This window comes from Magnolia sinica, chromosome 1 (genome assembly GCF_029962835.1).
Source record: "Magnolia sinica isolate HGM2019 chromosome 1, MsV1, whole genome shotgun sequence".
NCBI classification, from domain to species: Eukaryota; Viridiplantae; Streptophyta; class Magnoliopsida; order Magnoliales; family Magnoliaceae; genus Magnolia; species Magnolia sinica.
The window spans coordinates 31,461,965-31,470,684 of NC_080573.1; the positions used below are offsets into that span (position 1 = coordinate 31,461,965).

General features: G+C 41.7%; 1 non-coding gene across 1 annotated transcript; it reads left to right on the forward strand.

Annotated features, from left to right (window-relative positions):
• Positions 1–8,113: 8,113 nt before the first annotated feature.
• LOC131221776 (small nucleolar RNA R71) lies at positions 8,114–8,220 on the forward strand. Its single transcript, XR_009159586.1, has one exon. It is a non-coding gene; the product is annotated as a small nucleolar RNA R71 (small nucleolar RNA).
• Positions 8,221–8,720: the final 500 nt, after the last annotated feature.

Here is an 8,720-nt window from a genome sequence, read left to right on the forward strand (position 1 = left end):
AGCGATGACAAAAGAAGGGAAGACTAGAATTGAGAAGTTTGATGGTTCAAATTTTACCTTCTGAAAGATGCAGATGAAGGATTATCTGTATCAGAAGGACCTCTATATTCCTCTAGGAGGAAAAGAGAAGAAATCAAAGAAGATGACAGATGATGAATGATCTTTATTTGATCGAAAGGCTTTAGGAACGATCCAACTCTCTTTGTCTAAGAGCGTCGCCTTCAATATATCCAAGGTGAAGACTACAAAAGAATTAATACAAGCTCTGGCTACTATGTATGAGAAACCCCCAGCGTCCAATAAGGTTCATCTTATGAAACAGCTATTTAACATGAAGATGTCAGATGATGTGAGTGTGGCTGAACATCTAAACAAATTCAATACAGTCATGAGCCGATTGGAATCCGTTAGCATCACTTTTGATGACGAGGTCAGGGCGTTATTGATCTTGTCCAGTTTACCAGACAGTTGGGATGGTTTGGTGATTGCCGTGAGCAATTCTTCAAGATCGACAAAACTGAAATTCGATGATGTAGCCGGTCTAATTCTCAGCGAAGAATCTAGAAGAAAGACATCGGGAGTTTCAGAGCATTCAGAGAACGCTCTAAAAGTTGAAGGAAAAGGAAGATCGCTGAACAAATGAGACAATAAACACGAACGTTTTAAGTCGAGAAAGAAGTACAAGGGACCGAAAGACAAAGACAAGTGTTGGCATTGCGGGAAGAATGGGCACATGAAACGTGATTGCAAGACGCTTAAGAAACAATAAGGAATCTCTCAAGGCAGGAAGAATTCAATAAATTTATCTGAAGAGAGTGACACAGATGCGTTGATCTTGCCTCTTGATGCAAGGAATGAGTCTTGGATCATAGACTCGGGTGCTTCGTTTTATGCCACTTCGTGTAAGGAAGTTCTGTGTGATTATGTGACAGGTGACTTCAGGAGAGTCTACCTGGGTGATGATGAGTTGTGCAATATTGTTGGAAAAGGGAGACATTCATATAAGTTAGAAAGACAGAACGGTTTTGAAATTGAAGGATGTCTAACATGTACCAAGTTTAAAATGAAACTTGATCTCAGTGGGGCAGTTGACCGATACCAGATATGTGACGACATTCACCAGTGATTCCTGGAAGGTCACAAAAGGTGCCTTGGTGATATCTCAAGGCAAGAAGAAAGGTACTTTGTACGTGACTTCCAGATCGTATAGTTTACTCACAATCGCATCAACGGGAGTGAATGGGCAGTTATGACATCAGAGGTTGGGACATATGAGTGAAATTTTGATGAAAGTGCTATTGTCAAAAGGGAAGCTACCAGGGCTGAAGTCTATTGACTTGGAATTCTATGAGGACTACGTGTATGGCAAGCAGAAGAGGGTAAGTTTCAAGAAAATAGAACGCACTCCAAAGACGCATCTGTTGGAGCTTTTACAAACTGATGTGTGGGGACCAGCACAGGTATCATCTCTTGGTGGTTCACGTTATTTTGTTTCTTTTATTGATGATGCTAGTAGAAAACTGTGGATCTATTTCTTAAAGTACAAATCTGATGTATTTAATGTATTTAAGAAGTGAAAAGTAATGGTAGAAAATGAGACAGGAAAAAAGTAAAATATCTCAGATCAGATAATTGGGGAGAATATTGTGATAAGAGGTTTGAAGAGTATTGTGCGACAAATGGAATCAAACATCAAAAAATGATTCCAGGGACACCACAGCAAAACGGTGTGGCTGCGCGCATTAACAGGACTATTCTTGAGTACGCCAGGAGCATGAGGTTACATGAAGGGTTCCCCAAGACGTTTTGCACAGATGTTGTGAATACCACTGCATATCTCATCAATAGAAGTCCCTCAACACCATTGGATGGTGGGATATCAAAAGAAACGTGGACTGGAAAAAAAGTGAACCTTGAGCATCTCAAAGTGTTTAGTTGCACTTCATATGTTCACATTGATGTAGAGCATAGAAACAAACTGAATGCGAAGTCTAAGAAGTGTACATTTATAGGCTACGGGCAGCATGATTTTGGCTACAGGTTTTGGAATACAGAGAACCGAAAAATCATCAGAAGCAAAGATGTAGTCTTTAATGAAAAAGTGATGCATAAGAACAGTGTGTAGCAAAATAAGGCCGATGAGAAAGAATTCGTAGAGTTGGAAGAGTTACCGGACACGGGTATTACATTGCCACAGGATGAGGAAGCACAAGAGCATAATGAGGCAAAGCCGCAGACACCGGTTGTGAGGAGGTCTACTCGTGAGAGGAGACCTAAGGTCCGATACTCACCCTACTTACATTATCTACTACTGACAGATAATGGTGAACCAGAGTGTTTTGAAGAGGCATTACGGCTAGATACACGGGTTAAGTGGGAGCAGGCCATGGATGATAAGATGGACTCTCTTGAGTCCAATCGTACGTGGGAGCTAGTCACTCTACCTAAGGGAAAGAAAGCTCTTCATAACATGTGGGTTTACAAACTGAAGGAAGAGCATGATGGTTTAAAACGGTACAAGGCCAGATTGATTGTGAAAGGGTTTCAACAAAAGGCAGGTATCGACTTCACAGAAATATTTTCACCAGTGGTAAAAATATCTACGATTCGCATGATCTTAAGTATAGTGGCTACAGAGGACTTACATCTAGAGCAGCTAGATGTTATGACAGTCTTTCTTCATGGGAACCTTGAAGAAGAGATATGCATGCATTAGCCGACAGGATACGTGGCACCAGAAAAGGAGAACATAGTATGTAGACTAAAGAAGAGTTTATATGACCTAAAGCAGGCCCCGAGGCAGTGGTACAAGAAGTTCGATAGTTTCATATCGGGAAATAGTTTTAGGAGATGTCATGCAGACCATTATTGCTATTTGAAGAAGTTTGATACGTCGTACATCATCCTTCTTCTGTACGTTGATGATATGCTTGTGGCCGGATCAAGCATGAATGACATCTTAGATCTCAAAAGACAACTGTCTAGAGAATTTTCCATAAAGGATTTAGGAGTTGCAAAACAAATCCTAGGCATGAGGATAAAGCGTGACATGGAAAACAAGAAACTAGTTTTGTCACAGGAAGAGTACATAGCCAAGGTACTTGATCGATTCAGTATGGGAGGTGCTAAGCCGGTTAGAACTCCATTAGCCAAGCACTTCAAACTTTCTAAGGACAAAGGTGCAAAGACACAAGAGGAACGAGACTACATGACTAAAGTCTCATACGCATCAGCTATTGGGAGTCTCATGTATGCTATGGTGAGCACGAGGCTAGACATTGCTCAAGCAATGGGAGTTATTAGCAGGTTCATGAACAACCTTGGGAAGGAACATTGGGAAGCTGTGAAGTAGATCCATGGATACCTGGTAGGTACTGTGGATGTAGGGTTGTGTTATGGAGAATCAAAAATCAAGCTACAAGGCTACATAGATTCAGATTTGGCAAGAGATATCGACAGTAGAAGAAGCATTACGGGGTATGTCTTTACTCTAGGTAGTGGTGCAGTCAGTTGGGTCTCTCAGTTACAGAAGATAGTATCTATCAGTACAACGAAAGCAGAATATGTTACAGCTATAGAAGTTTGCAAGGAGATAGTGTGAATGCAAGGTTTTATGGAAGAGTTGGGAAAGAAGCAAGCAGATTGCAAGCTATACAGTGACAGTCAGAGTGCAATACACTTGGCTAAAATTCAGCCTTTCATTTAAGGACCAAGCATATTGACATCAGATATCACTTCATCCGTTCATTACTAGAAGACGGATCGATTACTCTGGAGAAGATCCATATAAGTGAGAATCTTGCGGATATGCTAACCAAGGCAGTCACAAGGGAGAAGTTGAAGCTTTGTTCAGCTTTAATTGGTCTTCAAGCTTGAAGATGAAAAAGTGGTGCACTCTAGATGTAGAAGATGAAGGATTATAGTGATGTGTCTCCAAGTGAGAGATTGTTGAGGTGTGGAGCCAGCACACCAAAGGGTTGCTCGACCAGTCGAGAGCTTAGCTCGACCAGTTGAGCGGTGCTCGACTCATAGTCCAGTGAGCTAATGTTTTGAAATTTTACGGTGCTCGAATAGTCAAGTGGGGTGCTCGACTGGTCGAGTGGGCCGCTTGACCAATCGAGGCCCTTGCTTGACTAGTCAAGGCTACGCAAATCCTAGTCTAGATTTGATGCGGGCTGCGTAAATTTGAGGTAGTTTCGCAAGAGTGCGGAAGGGAAGTTGCCTAAACTATAATAGGGGTTCCTAGGGCTTTTCTAGGATAATTCTAAGGTATGAGAAAGGGTTTTCTAAGCTAAGCTAAGGGTTATCTCTGTACATGGAAGCATCGAGAAAGTTAGTATATTGATTGTAATCTCATTTTTCTTCATAATAGAAGTTTGCACCCGTGATTTTTTACCCTTGTTGGGATTTTTTCATGTATATTATATCTTATGGTTTGTTGGTATTCTTTGATTCTACTTCTAGATTATATTTCTTCTTGTTTATCATTTGTGGGTGAGATCGAAGATTGGATCTCGGTTCACTTGCGTTGTTGGCGTGCTGCGCAACAAGTCCTACACCCACTATTAAAAAATTCCCAGATGAAATGCCGGTCCATAATGTTTTAAAAAATAATAAAAGCATAATTTAAACATAGTAGAATGAAAGTAGCTTCAAGTCGTGTTATTGAGTCGCTTTCTTAAGACAGTATTTGCCCCTATTACATGGATTGAATTCGAGTTTACTTATTTGAAGTACCAGCATTTTGTCTTTAATAAATAATGAAACTTGTTGATGCAAAAAAATCAGTTGATTCTACCTCACCACTTATTAGCTGAAGTACCTACGATTTATTAGAAAATAAAAGAAGACACTGGGGGCACTGGTTAAGGCCAGGAACCTTCCAATGCCTAAGTCTGATAGTTTCGCAAGAGGAATAGAAGAATCAAGATATTTGTTGTGTGTACCATTACCCATGTCAGCAGGTGTATTTATAGTCTTTTGGTCTCAGAGACATATATGAAAATTGCTCTTGGATGGTGATTGCGTATCAAGGAAGAGATCTTTCTCCGGATGCGTCGTGGTTATCTTCCCAAGATCCACGACGAAGATCTCGAGAAGATCTTATCTCAATATATTCTAAGTATATTTGTATTCTAAACTAGTGGTCGATATCCAAGGCCAACCTCCGAGGCTGAGGTTGGTACCTGAGGCCAAGGCCGGTATCCGAGGCCGAGGTCTTTGGTCAAGGTTAACCTCTGAGGTCGAGGTCTTTGGTCGAGGTTAACCTCTAAGGTCGAGGTCCTTTATGAATCGCCTGTAAAATCCTGCGTGTCCTAAGAAGGATCGTACGTCTCTGATGTTCTTGGGTGGAGGTAGGTTAGAGATAAGATTGATTTTTGCCTTATCTACCTCGATTCCTTTGGACGAGATGATATGCCCAAAGACAATTCCCTTCTGAACCATGAAATGGCACTTCTCCCAATTAAGTACCAAGTTCTTTTCTTCACATCTTTTCAGCACACATTTAAGACTTTCCAAGCATTTGCTGAAAGATGGACCATAAACAGAGAAGTCGTCCATGAAGACCTCTAGATATTGCCCCACCATGTCAGAAAAAATACTAAGCATACATCGCTGAAAAGTGGCAGGGGCATTACATAGTCCGAATGGCATCCTTCGATAGGCAAAGGTGCCGTAGGGACATGTAAATGTGGTCTTTTCCTGATCTTCAGGGGCTATCTCTATCTGGTTGTAGCCTGAATACCCGTCAAGAAAACTGTAATAGGAATGACCAGCTAACCTTTCCAGGATCTGATCAATGAATGGTAAAGGAAAGTGGTCTTTCCTCGTGACGGTATTCAACTTCCTGTAGTCAATGCACATTCTCCAACCAGTAGTGACTCTAGTTGGCACGAGTTCATTATTAGCATTGGCTACGATGGTGATTCCGAACTTCTTAGGGACCACTTGAGTTGGACTCACCCATTGACTATCAGATATAGGGTATATAATACCCACATCCAATAGTTTAAGAACCTCGGCCTTAACCACTTCCTTCATGTTTGGATTTAGTCTACGTTGTGGTTGTCGAGCGGTTTTTGCATTATCTTCAAGATATATGCGGTGAGTACAAATCGAGGGATCGATTCCCTTGAGGTCCGCTATCGTCCATCCCAGGGCTCCTTTATGCTCAATGAGAGTAGCTATGAGCATACTCTCCTGTTCTTTCTCTAGGTGGGCAGAGATCACCACCGGGTATGTCTCATCTTGACCTAAATAGGCATATTTCAAATCAGAGGGCAAAGGTTTTACGTCAAGCTTCGGCGGCTTGAGGTTAGACGGTAGAGGCACTACATCGGTTTGTGGCAATTCTTCAAATTGTGGCCTCCACTGGTTAACTTCAAGTACCGGTGCAGTATCAAGCAAGGCACACGTCTCCCTAATCATGTCATCATCAAAATCATGGGAGTGGGCCAGGCACGTCTCCAGATGGTCAGAGGATAAGGTCAGCGGTGTCGTATCTTCCACGAAAGAGTCAATCATGTTAATGTCATAGAAATCGTCATCATCCTCTGAGTTGCTGCCGTTATTGAAAAAAATGTTTGACTCCAATGTCAAATTTCCAAAAGACATAGTCATGACACCATTCCTGCAATTGATAATTGCATTTGACGTGGCAAGGAATGGGCGACCAAGAATGACAGGAATCTGAGTGCTCATGTTATTGATGGGTTCGGTGTCCAGGATGATAAAATCTACAGGGTAGTAAAATCTATCGACCTGGACTAACACATCCTCAATTATCCCTCTTGGTACACGAACAGAGCGATCAGAAAGTTGTAGTGTGGTTAGGGTGGGTTTTAATTCACCCAAACCTAACTGTTTGTATACCGAGTAGGGAATCAGATTGACGCTCGCTCCTAAGTCAAGAAGTGCGTGATCAATTCGATGGTTCCCGATTACACATGATATGGTTGGGCTACCAGGATCCTTGAATTTCTGCGGCACGTCTTGCTTCAGGATGGCACTCATTTTCTCAGTCAAGAAGATTTTCTTTTGAATAATTTTCCGTCTTTTGGTCGTGCATAAGTCTTTCAGGAATTTGGCATATGAAGGTATATGTTTAACGACATCAAGTAGAGGAATGTTGACTTTCACTTGTTTCAACACCTCTAGAATATCCTGAGAGTTAGAAAGAGGTTTTGGTGAAACCAACCGTTGGGGGAATGGAGCGACTGGCTTCTCTAGAAGTTCCGGTTCTAATTTTTGTGGGGCATCACTAGCTCCATCATTGTTGTCCTCTTCTGGTTCTTGAGGCTTTTCGGGCCTAACTGGAAGAGTTTTATCAATGATCTTTCCACTCCTAAGAGTGGTGATGGATTTAGCGTGCCCCATCTGATTTAAAGAACTGGGATCATTAATCTCGTACTGCAGTTTAGGATTGGGGAGAGGTTGTGCAGGAAGCATCCCCTTTTCTATAACCGTGATACGAGAATCTATCTTTTGCATAAAATCTGTAATTCCCCGCATAGCCTGAGCCAGCTCTTGTATGGAATTTTGAACCGGTTCCTCTTGAGGTTTCACTTGATTTGGATTTTGATTGAAGAAACCTGGAGGGGTAGCCGTTTGTCCATTCCTCCAACTAAAGTTTGGATGATTTTTCCAGCCAGGATTGTATGTATTGGAGTTAGGTCCAGTAAAAGGTCTTTGATAGTTATTTACGGCATTGGCTTGTTCATTCAACACTCCTCGAAAGGCAGGTATTGTAGGACAATTTTTAGTTGTGTGAATGTTGCAATCACAGATGCCGCAAACAATTTCATTGACCTTATCCTTCTTTCCTTCCATGGCCTCAACTTTCTTTATGAGCGTAGTCACTTTACACTTGAGATCATCCTCTTCTTTCAAGAGATATAATCCACCTTTCTCCTTTAATTGAGTCGGCCTAGACGTGGTGTTCGTCATTGGGTAATAGTCCCATGATTGTGTTTTTTCAGCGAGACTATCGAGGTAATCCCATACCTCGTCAACATCTTTGTTGATGAACTCTCCATTACATATTGTCTCGACCATTTAGCGCATGGAAGATGTCAGTCCATCATAGAAAAAATTTGTAATGTGCCACATTTCAAATCCGTGTTGTGGGCATGAACTGACCAAATCTTTGAACCTTTCCCAACATTGGAAGAATGTTTCATCTTCCTTTTGGGCAAAGTTCATGATTGCTTTTCTGAGGGTAATCGTTTTATGATGTGGGAAGAATTTTTTTATGAATTCCCTCTGCATGTCGTTCCATGTGCCAATGGATCTAGGACGCAGTGAATGTAACCACATCTTAGCTTTCTCTTTTAAGGAAAAAGGAAAGAGTTTCAGCCTAATTGTATCCTCAGATACATTAGGAAAACATAATGTAGCCATAATCTCATCGAACTCTTTCAAATGTAAATATGGATTTTCTGATTCAAGTCCATGGAATTTGGGAAGGAGTTGGATAACTCCTGGCTTGATGTCCATTTGTCCTGTGTTTTCAGGGAAAATCATGCATGAGGGCGTACTCACTCCCGCCGGTTGTAGATAATCTCGTAAAGTACGAGGCGGGGGTGTCTGTTGCACCTCATTTTCATCTTGGGTATCCTCCACCCTGGGTGGAAGTAGAGGAGGTTGGTCTTTAGCCATAACTTAAGTTAACTCAGGGAATTTCGAGCGGTGTCTAGTCCTGCGATGGATAGTCAACCCCT